The 21,476-nt window shown below is 39.3% G+C and overlaps 1 protein-coding gene across 1 annotated transcript in view; it reads right to left on the reverse strand.

The window, feature by feature from the left end:
• luzp1 (leucine zipper protein 1) overlaps positions 1 to 21,270 on the reverse strand; it is a 60,699-nt gene extending 39,429 nt beyond the window's left edge. The window contains exon 1 of the mRNA XM_065288275.2: positions 20,982 to 21,270. The gene's annotated coding sequence lies outside the window, so the exon portion shown is untranslated. The remainder of the gene's footprint in view (positions 1 to 20,981) is intronic.
• Positions 21,271 to 21,476: the final 206 nt, after the last annotated feature.

Genomic DNA, 21,476 nt, shown 5'->3' on the forward strand with positions numbered 1-21,476 from the left:
GTGCCTGGGCCACCACTCTCGCTCTCTCTCTCTCTTAAAACTTCTTTCTACTCCTTTGATTTCTATCTATTCATCTAGTTTTGTGTTCCATATGTTTTTGCTCCAGATCTTTTGTGAACCAGGCACATAACAGGTTAAATTCTCTTTGGGACAGAAAACTTTTAGGATGAAAAAGATAAACTTGCTTCTTGCGTAATCAGTCAGTAAAGAATTTGTTTAAGGAATAAAATGGCAGACGGTCTATTTAGCGCTTTAGACCTTAGACAGACTGACAGCTGTTAATCCAATTACCTTGTAACCAATTGACAGGATGTGGTATGCTCAGTGTGCATGTGTAACGCGTACAGCGGCCATACCTATGCTAATGTGGGTCACCAGGCATCACAGAAACTGGCGAAAGCCTGGCTTGATGCCATAAGCGTTGTCAAGGTTACCATGACATCAATGTTTTTATTCAATTCAGCAGGGGCTTGAGCCTCTTTTAGAGATAAGAACCAGCTTGTTGCAGTGACGCACAGAGGTGGGCACAAGTTAACAAAACATAGCAGATCACACTGTCTGAATTACACAGCAGAACACAGAGTCCAAATCATTCAGCAAAACGTGGCATTTATATTACCCATCAAAACAATTAAACTAAGTAACTGTGCACAATCTCTAACGTACACAGTCAAACAGAACCCTTAAACGAAAGAGCAGAACACAACCTGTAAGCTACACAGTGTTACACAGCTCCAAAAATGGATAGCCTCTAAAATACATAGAAAGTGGGTAATTTATGGCTAAATTTAAAAACAGTATAGTTCCCAGCCTCTAAAGTATACAGTGGAGCACAGCTTTTAAATAACACAGTAAAACACAGCCTCTTAACGTCACAGCAGAACTCAACCTATAAACTACACAGTGAAACACAGCCTCTAAACTACATAGTAGAACACAACCTCTAAACTTCACAGTGAAACACAGCCTCTAAACTAGGGCTGCACGATGTGAGGAAAAGTTGCGATGTGCGGTGACATTGTTTAATGTTGCGATGACGATGTGAGTTGCGATAAATATTTTATATTTTTTCATGTTTTAGGGGCCATTCACATGTCGCGCCTAAAAATGCATGGAAAACGCTAGACACGTAGGTTATTGTCACATGACCTGCACGCTGCGCTTGTGTCATTCTGAAAAGTTAAAATGTTTTTAAACAGCCTGGAAAAAACGAGCGCGTCGCACCGCGGTCGCGACTCTTCCAGAGCGCACATACTGCGCGCCTACATTTGAAATAATGAACTTGAGCGCGCAATAGACGCAACATGTGAATCACCGCTTCCACAGTACCTGTGTTTGCGGCGTCATCTCTTCTAAATCCAAAATAATTCCATGATATAGCTGAAGTGCTGTTCCTTTTCACCACAAGGTCTTCGTCTGACAACACATTTTCCTCACTCTTCTCCTTCCTCCGCCACCGTTTTTGCTAACAGGCACAGCGTTGCAACTGACACCTCACAAATCAATCTGAGGGTAGCTGACTTGGGGTTTCCCCTGATTGGCCTAATAGCATGAACGTGCAAACCATGTCTTCAGGACTTAACGTGATAGGTCAAATGTTTATTACATGCGCTTACCGTTTTCCCTTCATTCATCGCGTCAAGGCTGACTGTTGCGATGTGTTCATCGCGTGAGTTCATATCGCGATGACGATAAAAATTCGATGTATCGTTCAGCCCTACTCTAAACTACAAAGCGAAACACAAATCCTCTAAACTACATAGTAGAACACAACCTCTACACTACACAGTGAAACACACAGCCGCTAAACGACATAGTAGAACACAACCTCTAAACCACACAGTGAAACACAGCCTCTAAACTGCACAGTGAAACAGAACCCTTTAAACTAGAATCATAAACTACACAGCAGAACACAGCCTCTAAACTACACAGCAGAACACAGCCTCTAAACTACACAGCAGAACACAGCCTCTAAACTACACAGTAGAACACAGCCTCTAAACTACACAGTAGAACAGAGCCTCTAAACTACACAGTAGAACAGAGCCTCTAAACTACACAGTAGAACACAGCCTCTAAACTACACAGTAGAACAGAGCCTCTAAACTACACAGTAGAACAGAGCCCCTAAACTACACAGTAGAACAGAGCCCCTAAACTACACAGTAGAACAGAGCCCCTAAACTACACAGTAGAACAGAGCCCCTAAACTACACAGTAGAACACAGCCTCTAAACTACACAGTAGAACAGAGCCTCTAAACTACACAGTAGAACAGAGCCTCTAAACTACACAGTAGAACAGAGCCCCTAAACTACACAGTAGAACACAGCCCCTAAACTACACAGTAGAACACAGCCTCTAAACTACACAGTAGAACACAGCCTCTAAACTACACAGTAGAACAGAGCCTCTAAACTACACAGTAGAACAGAGCCTCTAAACTACACAGTAGAACAGAGCCTCTAAACTACACAGCATAACACAGCCCTTTAAACTAGAACCATAAACTACACAGCATAACACAGCCTCTGAACTACACAGTAGAACACAGCCTCAACTAGAACTATAAACTACACAGCAGAACACAGCCTCTGAACTACACAGTGAAACACAACTACTCTTTAAACTTATCTATAAACTACACAGCAGAACACGCCCTCTAAACTACACAGCAGAACACGCCCTCTAAACTACACAGTGGAGCATGGCCTATAAACTAAACTACACAGTGGAAGTCACAGCCTCTTAACTACACAGGGGAGCACGGCCTATAAACTACACAGCAGAACACAACCTCTAAACTACATAGAAAACACAGCCTCTAAACTACACCGTGAAATACAGCTTCTAAACTAAATAGTGAAACAAAGCATCTAAACTAAATAGCAGAACACAACCTCTGAACTGCACAGTAAAACACAACCTTTAAACAACACAGTGAAACACAGCCTCTTGACGAAACAGCAGAACACAACCTCTAAACTACACAGTAAAACACAGCCTCTAAGATACACAGGTAAACACAGCCTCTAAATGAAACTGAACATAGAAGAACACAGCATTACACAGCAGTGCAGCTCTGAACTACCTGCCCAAAAGCAGCATCTAACACAGAAGAAACCAATGACTAAACTACATGGTAGGGCTGGGCGATATGACGAAAAAAATTATCGATAAAATGTTTTCCATATCAGTCGATATCGATAATTATCATGATAAATAACAAATCTTTATTCCTGTCAAATTTAAAGGCAGATTTTTGCTCCTGAATGAAAATTGTAAAAACCAGACAGTTAATAATGGTTTTAAACTACTTTTTATTCAGAACATGACAAATACAAATACTAAAATCTTGTTTTAATGTTCAGGCATCTGTATTAAATGTAAATCTATTTGTTATGAAATCAACACATTTCTGACACAGAAAGCAGCAGGCTACTGTCACTTTAAGACCCAAGATAGACTGCTTTAAGTTTTAATATACTACTGAGTAACATCCAGCTGTTTATGTTCACTTAAACAAGAAACAAAACTTAGTTCAGTGATCACGCGTGTGTTATACATACGAGCTGTACACTGATAAATGGATGTCAAGAGCGTCACGTTGCTGTGGGAGCGCACATACGCATACAGTATATTCACTGCAGTGGTGGATCTGCTGCTTTTCCTCAGTTTCCTGAATTTGTGAATGTCCTGTAAAAATACTTTTAAAGCTGTGCGGTTGTGTGCGTGCGCTGAAAGAAAGTACAGAACTGCACCTATTGTGTCTGCTGTGTTAGACGAACCCTGTTTGCGCGTCCAACATTACACACAAGAAAATGTTTCCGCGCATTTGGATTCCGTGATTCCGTCCGCGTTATCCGCATCGCGAAAATCATAGGGCTCTACTAATAAATGAATAACTTGCCTCATCCTCCACTCCTTCAAGTCGAACTGACAGTCTGATTGTAATGCTGCGTTCCAGGCAACCGGTAACCCGTAACTCACGACTTCAAAACCACGACTCACGACTCTGAACTGGGAGTACATCGATCTAGTACGAGTTCACGGGTGGGAAGTCACGGGTTTGACTGCCGTTCCAGTGCACTTTCACCGGTAGAAGGTTGTAAAAACACGAGTTACAGGCTGCCTGGAACGCATAGGGTCGAGAGTCGTGGTTTTGAAGTCGTAACTCACGGGTTTAAAAACCTGCCTGGAACGCACCATAAACCAAGAGCGCGTGCCGCATCCGGAAGTGCTCACGCAAGTTACGCAACATTACGCACAGTGCGTAAACATTATCGATCCCTTATCGAACTGCCCTTATCGTTTTATCGAAAAAGTTTATATCGGTAAAATTATCGTTATCGAATTATCGCCCAGCACTACTACATGGTCTGTAAAGTATACAAAATATGGAGTTCAAATTACACAGCAGAACACAACCTCCAAAACCAGCTTTTAAAGCAGAAAAAAGAAAAAGAGGAAAATGTCACAAATCACTTGACATGTGTCAAATCACTTGACTCACAGTCACAAAAGTGCAGTTGTTCTTCTCTCTTCAACAACAATCAAGCACCAAAAAATAAAAACATTTTATCATAAATCCCACCCCACTGCTCCATTATCTACAACAATCTTCTTTATATCGTTATTCTAAGAAACACAAGGAAGCAGAAGTGGACTGTAACTCACCCAGTTCATGAACTGTAAAATTCCCAAAGTAATCCATGGGCTCTCTCAAGGGTAAGATACAAGTACAGATCCCTGTACACATGACAAGCTGTTAAAACCCAGAGTTTCTGCTGAGACAGGTTTGATTTGTTTAATGGACAAACTCATGCTGTTTTTCTCTAGTAAATGCTCATGTAAGTTACTTTCAAGTCCTTTGCACAGCCAGAATTCTGGGTATCATACAGCAAACACGTACAAGTCTCTTTCAAAGCAAGTTCTAGTTTGAGAGGAGGCAAAATGTAGGCCTTAAAGCAAGTGGGTTGGCTTCGAAAAAATGCTAACTATGCCCCTTTTTCCCCTCTTCCTCCCTTATAGAGTCCAACCCAATTTAACCATCCAACCCAGAGCATTCCAGTGTTCTTCAATCCTTTTAACAAAACACTCGGCACTCACAAACAGAGAGAGAGACGTCAAATGCATTAATAACACAACTTTCCACTCAGCTGACCCAGACATCCCTTTTAAGGGCAAGCGGTTCAGATTTCTCTTTTCATTAAGTTCCAAAAATACCTCAGGAACAAGAGCAGGGAAGAGAAATCATTTTGCTGCCCGCCTGGTTTGAATTGACAACTTGTGGCTTTGATGACTTGAAAAGAAAACGGGCTTTACAGACTTGGACGGACCTGATAAAAGCCCACTGAGGCCACAGCCAGAAAATATATGAGCCGGTCTAGAGGATTCAGAACAGAAGTAATGTGACATAGGAATTTACAAGAAGGATATTTCAACTTTTTTTCTCTCTTACTTCTTCTGCAACAAATTTGAAGATCCATGCCCTGAGGAAACACTTAAGACGTGTAAAATGTTTCTCATGTTTCGAATGCCATCTTGTCCATTTAAGGCCTGAAAATCTCAAATTGTTTTTTTGAAGAGGAAACCTCGGATATGTGGGCAAATTGAGATTATGATTTCAACATACAATAAACTTAGATTCCAGATGGAGCAAATTTTAGACTAGGGATGTACCGAATGACCGACCATAAATCGGAACCCAATTTGTGTTTAATTTCTGCCGATTTGAGTTATATAAACTCGCCTCTGAAGGGAAATGCCCTGAGAAAAGTATTGATTGCATATTTTTTCGTCTTATCTCAGTATAATGTCTGATAAAGCTCTTTTTATAAGCACACAAGCCTACTTTGTTTACAAGGTAACCCTGGTAACTGCTGTTTAAGCACCTCTCTCTCACCATCTCTCTCATCACCGTAATAGGACGTGCTGGTCGCTCATAATACAAACACATGAAGAAACGAGAAAGGTCGTACAACCATAAAAGACTTGTTTCATCATTACCATAAGGCTTTAAAGAAAATGTATATCCAAAAACGCTAAAGCCCATTTTAATGATTTATATTTCAAGCTGTCAATCATTCTCTCTCCTCTCTATAGTGGTAAATTATTTCACTCAAATTAATTTTCTCATCATCAATTACGTGATTACGTGAAATATGTTGCACTGTACAGCCCCATCTTTAGTCCTGTAGACAAATTGTTCACATTTACATGGTTCCCACACCTTAGTAACCTTCAAATTCAAGGACCTTTCAAGAACTTTCCAGGTCCAATAGCCGGAGATACCCAGGGGTAAGTGCGTCTGGATGTGTATATCAAATTCAACCAATGGTGAGGCTTAACTACAAAGACAGGGTGATGCGGGAGCCAGGAAGTATATCGCTATATGAAATATTGCCAAAGACGGCTTTACAGGGACGCAGAAAGTATGGCAAGGATGACGCAGCGTCTTGTTCCCTTCTCAGGTTGCATACGTAACCAGAGACGTTTTCATGTGTCAAACACAACTATGCAAAAAAGCATTTTGGTATGAATCAACATTCGCATACAAAAGATACAAGCGTTTAAAGTGAACAGTTTAGCACGTGTGCTTAAAAAGTCTAGAATTTTTAAGATATTACCCTACACTACACAGGGAATTATATAAAAAATCTAGAAATCTTGCGTAAAATAGATCCAAGCACTTTCAATGACCTGTATCTATGTTTGTATATTTTTAAAGACTTCCCATGGCCTTGAATTTTTTTCCTCAGATTCACAAATTTTCAAGGATTTCAAGGACCCTGCATTTAAAATTAATAAAAAAATGATAAAGATGCACCGATCGACCAGTCAGAGTCCGAAATTTTCGCAGATTTTACGCATAATAAGCTTGACTGGTACACGGATGGTCAGTCTCATAACATTCTATTAGATTCCAAGCAGGTCCTTTTGTTTGGACTGGGTGCGCTTTGTTTAGACGGGGTGGGCTTTGGAAGCGGTCTTCTCCGTTTGCTTTTGAATCATGGTATTGATGTCATACGCCATCTGCGCAGCACAACACGACATCAAACACACTCCCAGTCTTTACTACGGACCACAGGCGCTTGTAACGCTAATCAGACAGACGTCCAAATGGCGGCATTACAAAAAAAAAATAAACCCACATAATCATCATTTTCGAGATCAATAATCGATGCCGCATTCAAGTACTCAAGCCCATCCCTACTTATAACACATGCAGCCAGTAACAACCCGATCCCGAAGCAGCAATTAGTTTCACAACTGATAATTACACATCTAACAATGTCAGTGAGCCTGACTGAGTCTGAGCTCACTTTATTTTGAGATCTGTTCAAATAAAAGAAGATCCAGTAATTGAATTCAGCTTTTTTGTCCGTTGCTTAAAAAAATGGAAATCAGTACCAGAATGGACCCATTTGCTAATAAAAATTGAAATCAGCAATAAAAAAAAATCAGAATCAGTGAATTACCAGTGAAAAAGTTTAGTAATGCGAGTTAATTTTGTTCATTCCTCTTATAATAAATGTATTTGTGTATAGAGACAATACAATAGTCTGAACATCTGCGCACAATGTGTACCATTTCTAGAGATCATATATCCTTACGCCTTAAAAGAGCTTATGTAATTTATTGTTGGAAAGTGTCCGGAGTAAGTTTGGCTTTGTTGACACCAAAACCTAAATGGAACACAAATTCATTGGCTCCGTTATCTCCTCGACTGCTTTCCATTTGTTGTGGTGTTTCATCTTCATTCATAGTTTCCTCTTGACAGCGAGAGCTCTACAGAACTCGGTGTGATGTTCTTTAACATTACCTTGCAGGTGTAAAACCAGAACAAGTTTCACAAGTTTCTGCCGTGATGTCTGGATCGGAAACGACATGTAGGGCAAAGTTTTCAAGCTTTAGAACTTTCACTCCAAACTTTCTCTACAACATGTAAACCATTACATAACCAACATCGCAGAAATGTTTACAAAAGAGCGCCAAAGCAGAAACATGTTTTCTGTCACAGATAAGACCTAGAACCAGAATAGAAAACCTTATCGATGTGTTTGAACAGTTCACAGGTCACAGTTAAACTGCCTCTAATAAAAGATAGCAAAGTTTAACCGTCTCCAGATAAACCAACAAGACATACGTCACCCATTGTGGCAGGTGCATTTGGCATTCGAGAGTAGAGCAGCGCAAAAGACCATGGGATTGAGTCCTAGAGAACAGACATGCTGATAAAATGTAAACAATTAATGCACTTTCATAATGCACAATTAATGTTGCTTTGGATAAAATGCAATGTAATGTAAAAAGGAGCTTGTGTCTCAGAAAGGTTTGTTCTTGCTGAATCATCTCCTGTGTAGACTAATGCATGAGGAAGAGGATGCAGCTGTCACATTCTGAACACAGAGAGCACTTCATACTGCCAATAAAATAATATTGCATGCATACTGTGAAAGCACACATACTGAATTAGAAGTGCCTACTGCTTTGTGGGTGTAGTACGAATACATTTCAGACATACTGCATCTACCATATTTTCCTTGTCATGTGTCCCATATGTCCTTTGACCTATGACATAATAAGAAAAACCATGTGTTGTTTTTACAATTTAAATCACGAGGAATACATTTCTTGGTACCAATAACACTTAAAAAGACGCACGATTCATAGATTTTCAGTATTTTTTATTCACTTTCTTGATATTGCCAGCTTGAGCGGCCTCACAGGATTGTTAAGTGTCCATCAAATGCACACATTTAAAAATCTAGCCGAAAGTTGTAGGTCATCCGGGTACTATTCGCCTACTTTTCTCTAATACTATACATTTGGACATGCTACTCACCTTGCATACTGCATACTATTTACACCTACTACACTCTAAAAACAAACGGTGCTATATAGCACCAAAAGTGGTTCTTTGCTCGTAATCATAGAAGAACCGTTTTTAGTGCCCTATAGCACCGTTGAAGCACCTGTGTAGAACCATATAGTGCTATGTAGAACCATATGTGGTGCTATATGGCCCCTATTTGGTTCTACACAGGTGCTTCACCGGTGCTATATGGCACTAAAAACGGTTCTTCTATGATTACGAGCAAAGAACCACTTTTGGTGCTTTATAGCACCGTTTTTTTTAGAGTGTATAAGTATGGAAGTAGGCGATTTTGGACACAGTAAATGTTTGTATTGACTGTATGTGTGATATCGCCGACAGCAATGTTGTCTAATTTTCATGCATATGTCTAAAATTCATATCATCCAAACACATGCCCTTCTTTTTGTTTTGTTTTTCTTTTTAAATGTCTCAATAAATTGGACTTTATAATTGTTTTTTGTATTGATTGAATTGATCATCTTAAATATACAAATTAAACATTTGATTTATACCATGTTGGAATCCATTCAGCTGATCTCCGGGTCTGGCGGTACCACTTTTAGCATAGCTTAGCATAATCCATTGAATCTGATTAGACCATTAGCATCGCGCTCAAAAATGACCAAAGACATTCGATATTTTTCCTATTTAAAACATTACTCTTCTGTAGTTATATCGTGTACTAAGTTAAAAAATAAAAGTTAAAATTAAAAGTTGCGATTTTCTAGGCAGATATGGCTAGGAACTATACTCTCATTCTGGGGTAATAATCAAGGACTTTTCTGCCATAACATGGCTGCAGGGGGCACAATGATATCACGCAAGGCCCGAAAATAGTCCCCTGCCATTAAAAGTTACTAAGGGGACTATTTTCGGCTGCTGCGTAATATTATTGCGTCTGCTGCAGCCATGTTACAGCAGCAAAGTCCTTGATTATTACGCCAGAATGAGAGGATAGTTCCTAACCATATCTGCCTAGAAAATCGCAACTTTTTCTTTTTTTGGTACACGATGAAACTAAGAGTTAAGTTTTAAATAGGAAAAATATCGAACTCTTTGGTTATTTTTGAGCGCAATGCTAATGGTCTAATCAGATTCAATGGATTGTGCTAAGCTATGCTAAAAGTGGTACTGCCAGACCCGGAGATCAGCTGAAAGGATTCCAAAATGGTAAAAATCTAATGTTTAACTCTAGGGGAGTTGGAAAATTAGCAACAATTTTGCTAATTTTGGAGTGTCCCTTTAATTTCATTCATATTGAATTTAAACAAAAACAGCTATAGAAGTTACTACATACATCCTTCATAATGCATCAGACAATTGGCTTTGTTCACTCCATTACCTGCTGCTCCACCGGCCCTCAGGTGCTTTCAAAGGGACAGCCTGCCAAAAACCAAATGCTGCACTGCACAATTACACACCCCAAATCCCAAACCACACAGCTAAACCCCAGCCACGTTCCCAGTCCAAAACACACACCCACTCAAATAAGACTTTCATGAATACAACACTGTAGTCATGAAAGTCTTTGAAATAAGATTTCATGAATACAACACTGTAGTCTCTGCTAATGAAGTAGGATTTTATAAATGACCCGTCAATTTCACAGGTGATCACTGCTTAACAATCAATCACCTCAAAGCATATTAACATCAATCCCCACTGTCTACACACAATAAACAACATCTAGATGAAGATCCACATCTGCGATCATAAAATATTAAATCAGTACAAGTGAAGCCCCAAAATATCTCGCTAAAATGTACAAACCCATCCATGCATTTGATCATCGCAGATGTTCAAGATAAAGGTAAATCTGCTGTACGCTTTATTTGTACAGTACAGGTATTATCTGTAAACAGAGGTATTGTGGAGGCATCACTGTCAAACTGTAGGATAAAATGGGCCAGTTGGAAAGCTGTGGCCCGGGGCAAGCTTAGGTCAACAGCACGTTCAATTGCAGGTGCATGAGAATGCATACATGTTTATCACCGTCAAATTTCTCTGGTTGCACATTGTATACATTTTCTACTCCTTTTAAAAGACAGCTGACAACGTGAAACATTAGTCGTAGTTGTTTCACCTGTCTCATTTGTCCATGACTAGATAACAAACTGCGGCACAGCTTACACCACCCTCCCACATGTCAAGAAAAGACACATTTTTGACAGGGGAGTTCATTCTGCATATTGTCAGTAAGATACAAAGCCCCACAGACAGACTAAAACTAGAGTTTATGCATCTGTAAGAGACCTCTTCAGGCTGCAAATCACTCAGTGCAGGGCCTGAGAGCCCCAATGAGTTTCAAAAAGGGTCATTTCTATACTTTGAGTTCCCTTTTCATTTGAAATTGACTTAAAAAAAAGAAAACTGTAAATGTAATGTCTAAAATAAAATAAAATGTTATTGTGATACAACACCGTATCGGTTATCTCCGCCAGGCACCAGCGATGTGGTATTTGCAGATTAACCAAAAATTTATTTGATTGCAATTACAATTTGATTCATTTATCGATACTTTAAAGCTCCCGTTCTTTCTGTGTTTTTAAAGCTTTGATTGTGTTTATAGTGAGAAATATAACATGTGTTCATGTTTCACGTGTTAAAAACACGGTATTTTTCGCCAAATTTACTTATATGTATACGGCTGTTTTCACTGTCCTCAAAACAGGCTGATGTCTTCCTCGTTCTATGAAGTCCCTACTTCAGAAATACGTATCGAGTTCTGCTTGTGTAGTTTGTTTAGTGTGTTGTGATTCGATAGCAGCTTAGCTTAGCAGAGCCGTTTGAGCCAAAGCTGGTGACTGACGTATTCCTGGGGGCGGAGTTTAGTCCAAAAAAAAAAAAAAAAACGTTTTACTGATGTCATTAAAGCAGGAAATAGAGGACTGTTGTCCAAACCCGCCATTCGTTGTAGGCTTTGAAAGAGGAATTCTATTAAAGAAAATATATCGCCTGTCAGTGAACTTTGAGCTTTATCATTGTACAGGTATTATTTATGCTATTATAGCAACGTTACACACTAACTAGGGTTTAAAAAAGGAGATCAGGAAGAACGTGACCTTTAATATCACATGCCTAGTTAAGCAGTTAAATTTTTAATAACTCACGAATGCAACCAAAATATATAACATGAACATTTAATTAAACTCTTTGAAAATGGTAAAAATGTCAAAAGATAAAAATACTTTTTTAAATAAAATAAAAAATAGTGAGGAAAAAAATGGCACATAAAATCAAGCTTATGATGGCAACAGTCAAAGTCTTTAGTGTTTCAGCTGGTGCTGGCAAAGGTTTTCTGTCAATCTGTTAGTCCAATTCATTTTCCAAATACAAAATATTTCCAAACCCACGATTTGCTTTCGATAGCAGTCACAACGTCTTCCACTTTCACTGTGTTTTCGCTGCTATAACCGCTTTGTTGCTGCATTGCATCACCTTGTTGACACTAGCGCACGAAAATAAACGAAATTGCACGCTTTGGCAAAAATGCATAGATGGACGTTACGTCAAGGAATGAGGACACGTGAGTGTCAAAATTAATGAATGAAAACGCAAAAACAGAAAACAACACAAAGGAAAACACCACCATTTTTCTATATTTTACTATGTTCTTACCTCAACTTAATTGAATGAATACATACTATCTTTTTTCAATGCGTGCACTTTTAATCTTTCTACAGCGCTTCTTGAATGTGTTAGCATTTAGCTAGCCCCATTCATTACTATGGCTCTAAACAAAAGTTTTATTTTGTGCCACTTGTGTAACTACTCAGTCTTAAAATAGGGAAAACATGGAAGTGTTTGGTGGCATCTAAATTCATCCCTGTTTGGAGCCATAGGAATAATTGGGGCTAGGCTAAATGCTAACACATTCACAAGACGCTGTACAAAGATTAAAAGTGCATGCATTGAAAAAAGATAGGTATGAATTAATTTGTCTAAGTTGAGGTAAAAACATAGTAAAATATTGAAAAACGGTGGTGTTTCCTATAAAAACAAAATCAAGAAAGAAAAACATTGGGGGTTCAAATGACATAAGTCAGTAAAAACAAAAAAACACAAACAGGTTTGGAAGCAAAGAAGGAATATTTTTTTTATTGAAATCTTCTGGAAGGGTCTTCAAGCCATGGCAGACTGGGCAAGCCGGAAAAAAGCTCAGTAAGAAAACTATTAGCACCCCCCGTGGCACACTACACTTAGAGAGGAAGCCAGAACATCAGTTGAAAGCCATTAAGCAGATCCCTGATGGAATTCCCCATCTCCACCCATTACAAACATGCACACAAACGCGCACAGAAGCTAATAAACTTTCATGTAATCATTTTCTTCTGTGAAGCAACGCTGCAGCTGTGTCCAGCGTTCCGTCACGGATACGTAGGGAATATTACACCATCACAGGGCATGTGGGCTGCTGTGTGTGCATCTTTCTGGTACGGGCTGAGCTATTTAAGGAAATCTTTGAAATATCAAAACACACTCCCACCCTCTCATCCATGCTCCTTGACACCACAACGGATATGGCCGCCTGGGGGAGTACGCCGGGGGGGGGGGGGGGGGGGGTGGCGTTGTAGTAAAAAACTGTTAAAGGTCAATGAAGAATCATTTAGATTCCAAACGTATGTGTATCGGTTAAGAATTCATGTAGACAAAACGGCCAAATTCCACAATGCACATCTCATCTCGCTCTTACTTTATTAAGTCCAGCCTTCCTTCCTTCTGCACGTAACTCTTTAATGTCGCATACAAAATGTTCTGCTTTCTATATACACACGCCAAAGTGTAAACAAGGGCGTGTTTGTGCACAGGTGAGAGTGAGAGGGTTGGGCACTTCTCTGAAGGTGAGCCATCACAGATGAGACATGACATCTTTTCCTGATGACTTGAGTAATTTCAGCTGTAGACACTGATGAGTCCATCAAGTATTTTTTGTGATGTTTAACACTTCAAGCGGAGCGAGTCTGAGCGTATCCCTGTATATCAGCAACCAGAAAATCTACTTTTCTATCTTCTGATATGTTTTTTTTTTATGTAATAGTCAGTGTCAATAAGAGAGAAGAGCGGATGATGACAGAAATAATGCAAATAATATTATTTAAAGGAATAGTTCATCAAATACGAAAATTGACTTCTTATATGGGGCTCAAAATGGCAAAGCTCCAAACAGCACATACATCCTTTAGTATAACACTAATAAATGTCATTTAAAGTAATACGAGAGAAAACTTTTTTAGTGATTGATATCTCACAGTGTTTCCCACAGGATTTTGAGAGACTGTGGTGGTGATGACGCCACCCACTAATTAGCATATATGTGACGTCATCATGTCGTGTTTCATTTGATCTCGTGTTGGCACCTGAAATATGTTTCACTTCTACTCTTTGATCTGTATCTGTTTTTGATCTGTATTATATGTCAAATTATATTTTAAGCCGAATTAAGCTGTTTTAAATAGTGAAATAAAAATGTAAATGGGAATCATGAAAATTCTATTTGTGGGGGCCAGTGTTGATTCTGTGGTGGGCCACCACAAATAAATCAATGTATGGGAAACACTGTCTCACATATCTATAAACATACAGATTTGCACAGCAAATTCAAATATGCCGGCACGTAAAAAATTTGAATGTCATTGGTTCTTGCGTGTCTCATGACAAAACACGGCTATTTAAAAAAAACATTAATGTAAAAATTTTCTCAGAATTGACAAAACATACATATATGAAAGTGTGAAAATGTTTAAATTCTACAGACGGTTTCATTGGACGCATGTGGTGTCCATGGCCCGAATTTAGCACCGGTCTGTGTTTGTTTATCGGTCTGGCTACTTGCTACTGGCTAAACTGGAACAAATACATTGTCGAAAACGAAAATGTTTTGGTTTCCTAAAGATGTGGGGTTCGGTAGTCAGGCAAGAATTCAAGGATCTTTATCTAACATTGTAGTAGGCATAGGCCGGTTACCGGTTTCAAGGGTATACCGAGGTTTCACTAACCACTAACATTTTCTGTGATACCGTTTTCAAGGTCTGAATTGTCTTTAAATAAAATTAATTAAATAACAGTTTTAATTATTGTTAATAGGGCTAGGCAATATATATCGGGGGATTGTCATGCGCATCTCATCAGTAAAGCCGGTTCCTTTATAAGTAGTAAATTTCCATCAGCTGCTTTAAGATGGAGCGGCATTTACTACACAAAACCGTAGTTCGCTGACAATTGGGGCAATTTCGCATTAATAATCGAGGAAGTATCGCCTGCGTTAATTAATGCGATATTGCCCAGCTTGTCAGTGAACAAATAAAGCTCAAAGTTCCCTGCCAGGCGATATATTTTCTTTAACAGAATTCGCCTTTCAAAGCCTACAGCGAACGGCCGGTTTGGACTACAGCCCTCTACTTCCTGCTTTAATGACATCAGTAGAACAGTTTTTTGAGACTAATGCTGCGTTCCAGGCAACCTGTAACCCGTAAATCGCGACTTCAAAACCACGACTCAGAACTGGGAGTACATCGATCTATTACGAGTTCACGCGTGGGAAGTCACGGGTTTGACTACCGTTCCAGTGCACTTTCACAAGTAGAAGGTTGTAAAAACACGGGTTACAGGCTGCCTGGAACGCATACTCCCAGTTCAGAGTCGTAAGTCGTGGTTTTGAAGTCGTAATTCACGTCCTCAAAAACCTGCCTGGAACGCAGCATAACCTCCGCCCAAATGAATACGTCAGTCGCCAGCTAAGCTAACGGTAGGGCTGCACGATTTGGGTAATTTTTCCCATTGCGGTTATTGATGCCAATATTGCGATGTCCACACGTGCACTGCCTTTTTTTGTTCGTTTTTCTTTCTTTTTTTAAACAGCAAGAAAATCATCAAACTGTTATCAGAAAGTTTGTGTTAACAAGTCCACACATTTATTTATTTAATATAATTGCAACATTTTGCTGTCACATAATCGCACAGTCTGACATCGCGATTCCGATGCGATTCGTTGTGCAGCACTAGCTAATGGCAAGCTACGCTGCTATCGAATCACAACACACTAAACAAAACTACACGATCAGAACTCGTTACGTACTTTTGAAGGAGGGACTTCATAACAAGGATAAGTAAATTGTGTGAAAAATACCGCGTTTTTGTACACGTGAAACATGTTATATTGCGCACTGTAAACACAATCAAAGTATGCATCAATGCATTTTAGACTGGTACTAGCATGAGCATCTATCTATTTAATATACATTACAAAAACTTTTTGAAAGAGTTTTATAATTTAAAGGCTTTATTTTTAGCATAAATGTTGTATGTTGCTTAAAAATAAAATGTATTGTGTCCAGTTGAAAAGGTGGTATTTGTATACGCAGACATACACGTCATTTGTTTATGTTGTTGGCACTGAAAGCGTCTATTGACAAAGAATTTGTGGAATTCCTCATGGAATTTGAAGCCAACTTTAGACACTGACTAAATATCCAATTAAGTACATCATTAGCCGACACTGTCAAATTACTTGACTGATACGTTGCAATATCTAAAGTTATGACTCAAAGGTGTGCTGTTCGTGGATCAGTCTTGCCAGTGATGACTAACTGATTTAGGTAAATATAGGCTAAACATGCGACTGGGACAAATCACACACATAGAGTAATAGACAGACAAACTGTGCAGCTAAAAACCAAAGAAATTGCGACGTAACATCAACTAGACTTGCCGGAACATGGATTACAGACCAAACAGATCATGTTTCAACAAGAACGCACTTTTTGTTTCAACTGGAATCTCTTTTAAAGAAAATCGGAGTCTCTTACATTGAGCCAAGCTAACTTTTTCACAAAAAATTGGGCCTTTTGATTACACCTGTATTTTCCAAATGTAAATGCTCATGTTAACAGTGAGTCTTGGGATACTTTGCAGAGATCAATCAATAGACAGGGCTAACTGGGGCAGCTGTACTGGTTAAGTGTGTTTGTGCGTAGGAGAAGCTGCTGTAATCTTCACATGTTCACACTTTGACACCTCTTTCTCCACAAGCAGAATATCTGTCACCAAACTCTCCCACTCCCTGACAGCAAGACACTGAAAGACATTTAGCTGGGCACTAGATCTGGTCCTCTCGATCCATAAACACCTAATTATTCAATTCTATTACGCAGTTCACATGAACTATGACATTTTAGCCCATTTTGCAACTCACATGTGTATTATTCACCTTTTAAATAGACATTTCCTAGATAAACAACAAAGTCAACTGGTTTTTAATGTCAACAACAGTGCTGGAAGGACGTTTAGATGCCGCCAAAAGTTAATCCACCATTGACGTTCATAACGACCTGTTTGACATGTAAGAAGTAACTTCATCTGTCTGGCAGAAAGCATGGTAAATTTCACTTCCTTTCGCATTTGAGGAAAGAAAAACTAAAGAGTCAGATCACAAGTACTTTGGATGAAAGTAAACTTCGCCGCATTTTAATCAAAATTTGAATATTAAAGGGGACATGCCACAATAATTTTTTAAGATGTCAAATAAATCTTTGGTGTCCCCAGAGCACATATGTGAAGTTTTAGCTCAAAGTACCATATAGATAATTTACTATAACATGTTAAAATTGACACTTTGTAGGTGTGTGCAAAAATGTGGCGTTTTGGGTGTGTCCTTTAAAATGCAAATGGGTGGATGAAGCGCAAACACTGATCGCAATGATGGTGGTTTGTTGAAATTGAGACTCAATTGTGCTGTGAATTATTTTCTCTCTCTTTCTTTCTCTCTGCACTAAATGGCAGTGCTGTAGTTGGATAGTGCAGATTAAGGGGCGGTATTATTATAATTAGACCTCCTTATGACATCATAATTCAATGAGCTATTTTTCACGTGCTTGTAGAGAATGGTTTACCAAAACTAAGTTACTGGGTTGATCTTTTTCACATTTTTTAGCATGATAGAAGCACTGGGAACCCAATTATAGCACTTAAACATAAAAGTCAGATTTTCATGCCATGGCCCCTTTAATTTAATTTTTTTATTCAAATAATCGTTTTGTAAATTTAGCTTTATACGTATACATATACTCTACGTAACCTCAATAAAGTTGGATCAACTTGATCAATTGGTAACACATATAAAATGTACGTTTTTCCAACTTAATGGTGCAGTGTGTAACTTTTAGGATGATATTTTGACAGAAAATCAATAAAATATACATAACTATATTATCAGTGGTTTATAAAGACTTTACAAAATGAACTGTTATGTGTTTATTACCTTAGAATGAGCCGGGTTTATTTCTACATAAACCACGGGTCCCCATACATGGAAGTCGCCATTTTGTGCCACCATGTTTCTACAGTAGCCCTAAACAGACAAACTTCTTTATAGAGCGCCTTTTTCCTCTACTGTATTTTGACAACAACATGTTTGTACTGTGTCGGCTACTATAGCTGAGCCATTGGTTGCAATTTACAATCTCACTCCTAGATGCCGCTAAAATCTACATACTGCACCTTTAAACTTTAAAGTGAAATTTTAGGTGTTACCAAATGAAGTAGATTTTTTAGTTGATCCAACTTTTTACGGTGTATAAAAACAAATTCCTTGTAAGCACAACTTACTTGGCCAATAAAGATCATTGTGAGTGATGGAGAAAGTAAGAGACGGGGGAACACCAGGAGAGAACCGCAATATTAAATTTGAACCTCAGACTAGTCATTTATCCTTTCCGTAATCCCCAGGTCTGGTGCTAAGTCTGGTAATTACTTTATTGGGCGGCACCTATAACTATTAAACATCAGTTTCACTACATGACTGCTCTGCGTGGAAAAGCCATCAGTACTCTGGCAAAACCAGAAGCAGGCCTTGCTCATAAAGAAAAGTGCAGAGGGTGCAGAAATCAGACTGCATGAGACTTTAATACTGTTTAACTTTTACTTCACAGAGAAGCAGCCTTCTCCCTCGCGCACACACACCCGTCCTGTTTTACCTTACAAAGTTCACATGCATTGTTGTATAAACAACAGCAATGGTTCATCAGAATGCAACCTTTACCCTTTTAAGATGAGAGTGGAACGAAACTGCAAAACAGGTCATGAAACACTCAGAAGAGAAGTCGTAACAAATCACGGTAACAAAGAAACAGTTGAAGCATAAACAGAGAGTGTCAGTCAGTGTTTGAATGAAAGCACATACATCCGACTCTAGCATAAAGCTAAGTACAGTAATATTCGACCGCGTTTGCTTCAGGACCCGGATTATAATGGCGTTTGGCACATATTTTTTACCTTTTATGCAACTCGTGCAACCTGCCCATGTTGGCATCTGCCTAATTTGGTGATCTTAAAGTGACACAAACATGTGCCAAAATACCATCGACTGTGATTGGTTGCATGCCTTTGACGTCAAGAAGAAAATATATTAGACGCATTTCCTCCTCCCTTTAAAATAATGATTTTAAGACATTCCCAATTATTTCCATACAGACACTTTTGTCTATGGAAATTTCTCAAAATTAAGCACTGATAAACTATTGCAAAAAAGTGCAAATTTTCCGACATTAATCAAATTACAAATCAAAGCAGCATAGTAAGTGTGAGACTCATGCATAAGGTGATTTATCCAAAAACATAGATAGGCACGCAACTGTTAATGGAATTTTTTAAAATGTTAGGTGATAGTTTATGTAAAGGAACCTTCAGAGATGAGAGATAGCATTTCTTTGACAGCTAATGTAAATGGACCAATGTTTCCTTTAAGATACCGCCAATTCTTCACATACTTTATACAAACACTCACTCTATGAGTCTCACACAGCCGCTGCCTCTCGGGCCTTACTGGAAATCCATCTATGTTCTGCATTTGAGTCTGGGACAGGCCACGGCAGGTCCTCTCTTTGCTCTCTTGTCCCTAGTTTTTTTTTTTATGCTTTATGGGCCCCACCTGCCAAGGGTAATGGAGCTTCTATGGGGGTTGCTGTTCTCCTTCTTTAATGTTTTAGTTTTCTACGCTTCCCAACCCCCAGGCACCAGCACTAAAGTTAACCTGACAAATAAATAGCCTGTATTTGTGCCTGGGTCTCCATGGTTTGGCATGCACACACGCAATAGCGCATGCGCAATTAAGCCCACAAACCCCCTGACATCAGGTACACTGCAACATCCCGACCTTTCATCATCAAAAATAAACACAATTTTTGTGGGATAAGTAAAAAAGCACTTTCTAATTCTAATTCAGGCCCCAAATGTGAGACGACGGCCAACTTCTGTTTAAAGACATCAAACGCGATTAATCGTCCCTGTCATCATATGCAAGCTCTAATAACGGCTGTCTACATTAATAGCCTCAGCTTGAAATACATTTTCTATTCGTATCCGTCAGCACCGCAGGTCAGGACACACACTGCGTCAAAAAAGCTACAAGTTACAATACAGAAATCCAAATTTGGCACGGGTCGCATGAGCTATACTTGAACTCAAACTGTCCCACAGCAGATTTATCGACCGAGTGCGTTTTGCTTATTCGTCAGAAAACGCGTCCGTGGTTACGCGTTAAGAAAATGTGTGTAAAAATACAAAATTGCGATTCGACTCCTAAAAGACCGGAATGTTCACAAATTCAGAGTTTATCCCAAGGTAAGAAATGGCGATTTGTTTGTAAACCAAAATTTTTACTGAAAGAAAACAGCGTATGTTAGTAGTACGTGGCGATGAATTTCAATCAGTTTGACATTTCAGCGTTGGCATGCGGCAAATAAAGACTTCAGCGGGCAGTGAACGTTACTAAAAGTTTTATTCGCCACATCTAACAAACCATATCTGAATACCGGGAAAATCTCCGATTCATGCTCTATGTTTCATCTATCAGTTGGCTAATGAACATCTGCTATTTGTAAAGTCCCGGTTAAGTTAACTCAAACGTCGCTACAAGGTTATCCATTACGAAATATCCCGACAAAAATCGCCGCAGTCCACCTAATCAAGCACCTCCGCTGCGGTGAACAGGAGGGGGAGGAGGATGGCAAACTTGCCGCAGTTTGGAGTTGTGTACAAGGGGCGAGATTCCACCATTGAACTCCCCCCTCACAAACCGAGCTCCGGTTAAGTTTTTTCTTACCTTGAGCACTTGGGAGAGCGTTGACAATTCCCACCAGTCTTCAGGCCGAGTCAGCGTCCGTGAGGTAGCACTCGGAAAACTACTCAGTCGATTTTGACTTTTTGAGGACTGAACCGAGCAGTTCTCTCAGAAGGGTCCGCGCTAGTTCCTTCTCTCACCCCCTCCCTTGCGCCGCAAGATCAAACCATCACATTCCTTCGACATCCAAACAATGAAAAAGGTGGGTTTTCCTTTGCCAAGAAAGACCCACCCCTAGCACGTCTACGCTGTCTGTGACCGCAAAAAGAACGCCCTGCCCGGCTAATACGGTCCCGCCTTCCCCGTGCAAAAGAGAGAGAGACGGCTCCGACCTGTGTTCAGCTCTAGTGGAAGCTGGAGGAATAACGGGAACGTGCTTTAACAGATATATACCTATATTTTTTTAACAAACAATTAAGTGTTAGGTGTTCATATCTTACAAACATGTATTAAAATAAATATTAAAATTATTTTTTA

This window comes from Paramisgurnus dabryanus, chromosome 17 (genome assembly GCF_030506205.2).
Source record: "Paramisgurnus dabryanus chromosome 17, PD_genome_1.1, whole genome shotgun sequence".
Taxonomy (NCBI): domain Eukaryota; kingdom Metazoa; phylum Chordata; class Actinopteri; order Cypriniformes; family Cobitidae; genus Paramisgurnus; species Paramisgurnus dabryanus.